This window comes from Notolepis coatsorum (assembly GCF_963971535.1).
Source record: "Notolepis coatsorum genome assembly, chromosome: 4".
Classification (NCBI taxonomy): domain Eukaryota; kingdom Metazoa; phylum Chordata; class Actinopteri; order Aulopiformes; family Paralepididae; genus Notolepis; species Notolepis coatsorum.
In genome coordinates, this window is record NC_140168.1 from 118,800,233 (window position 1) to 118,802,624 (window position 2,392).

The window sequence follows — 2,392 nt, forward strand, 5'->3', positions numbered from 1 at the left end:
ATACAGCACTGACAGGAAAGAAGTGTAATCTAGCCAGAATGCACCGATTTGGATCAGTGTGTTATGCATACCTGCAGGACAGGGTAAAGCCTGAGTCCAGATATGTAAAAGGACTTTTTGTAGGACACGACAAGGGAAGCCCCGCTTTCCTAGTTTATCACCCCGGTAAAGGGAGAGTGCAGAAACACATGCTAGTCAAGTTTCTCACAAAGGAAACATGTGAGAGCGAGACACAGACAGAGGAGCCAGAGCTGGACTCCAGAGTAAGGTGTGTAGAAACAGAGACACATCAGCCCAGTGTACTTAGTACGGTCATGCAGGCAGACAGTCAGCCACCCCCAAAGGGCGATGACGAGGAGCACCCGAGGGTGACGTCAAGTGCCCCAAGCAGTGGGAGGTATCCCTCAAGGGAACACAAACCCCCAAGGTATCTGACAGACTATGCCCGGAAAGGGAGTGACGAGGAGGACAATACACTTACCCCCGTTGATTACTGCTACAGGGTAGTCAGTGGGGTAACCCCGACCTTTAAAGAGGTCACATTGTCCCCCGAATCAAGTAAATGGGGGAAAGCAAGGGATGAGGAGATGAGGTCCCTAGAGGACAACCACACCTTTGCTCCGGCCAAGTTACCAGAGGGCAGACAGACAGTGGGAGGGAAATGGGTGTATTCAACCAAGTTACCAGAGGGCAGACAGACAGTGGGAGGGAAATGGGTGTATTCAATCCAGGAGGGTATTGAAGGCCACGACAAATACAAAGTATGGTTTGTAGCAAAATTGCTTAAATGCTGAAGGAGGGTACTCCATGTTTAAATACTGAAGGAGGGTGACTAATTGCTTAAATGCTGAAGGAGGGTACTCCATGTTTAAATACTGAAGGAGGGTGGCTACACTGCTTAAATGCAGGAGGATGATACTTTAGGTTTAAATACGGGAGGAGTAGAATCCAGGTTTAAATACCTGATTAGAGTCCATGTCTAAATACTGAAATGGATCCTATGTTTAATTCCATGTTTAAGTACAGAGGTGTCCATGTCTAAATACTGAAATGGATCCTATGTTTAATTCCATGTTTAAGTACAGAGGTGGATGATTTACCATGTTTAAATACAAAAATGGATCCCATGTTTAAATACAAAGGTGGATGACTTACCATATTCTCAATGATTTAACTATGTGGAAAAGACCCTGAAACGTTTTGACATGCAAGAATGTAGATCAAGGGAAACACCATGTGATCAAAAACTAGACTATCAGGAGGATGCTCTGAAACTGACAGATGTAAAAAATCTACAGAGATGCTGTGGGTAGCCTCATTTATTTAACAACATGTACCCGCCCTGACCTATGTTTTGTAGTGAGTAGACTGTCACAGCATTTTGCTGACCCCACAGAGGAGCATTGGATTACAGCCAAACATGTCTTTTGTTATCTTAAAGGTACAGCAGATAAACAACTGTGTTTCAGAAAGAGCAGTGAGAGTCTAGGACTTAAAGCCCACAGTGATGCAGACTGGGCAGCTGACACCACATGTAGAAGGAGTACCACAGGATATTGTGTGAGTTTGAACACAGACAGCTCACTGGTTTCGTGGAAAACAAAGAAGCAGCCCACAGTGGCACTATCAACTTGTGAAGCCGAATATAGGGCTCTAGCTATGACCATACAGGAGTGTATTTATCCAGAACAACTGCTCGAAGTGATGGAGATAAGATTATCAGTATATTGCTGGAATGTATCCTTTATACCGAATATGGTGGTTTTGAAGATGAGGGGCGTTTTGTCAACATCATTTAAAAATGATGGACACTGTGTATAATGAAGACTGTTGTTTATGAGGGCAACCAGGGAACCATTGTGATTGCTAGGAACCCAGTGTGTCGACATAGATGTAAACATGTCGATATAGAAAATATCATCTCATCAGATCTGTCATCAGAGAAGAAAGAATGACACTGGTTTACTGTCCAACGGACGACAGGGTAGCAGACACTAGGACCTGTTCCAAATTAAAATTTAAGAGATTTGCAAGGGTCATGTTTAATGTGTAAATATTGACTGCCATACTCTGTTGATGTTTTGGATTATATTATTTCCTTTGTAAAATGTTTTTCGGAGAAGTTATCCAGTATGATAATACAACCCTAAGTGGGAGTGTTGAAGTCAGAGGTTCTATGTAGGATTGTTAGTAACTGTCTAACTGCACATATAACTGTTTCCACTAGAGGGCGCTCTAGGCGGAGCCACTCAAGAACACCACCAGGTGGCGAGTATAAATAGAGATGTCTCCTCCTACTCTACCTCTTTCCCCCCAGCCTCTCAGTGAGAGGAGAACTCTAGAACTGCTGCTCATACCATGTGAATAAATAAACCACGCCAGTTAAAGGCTA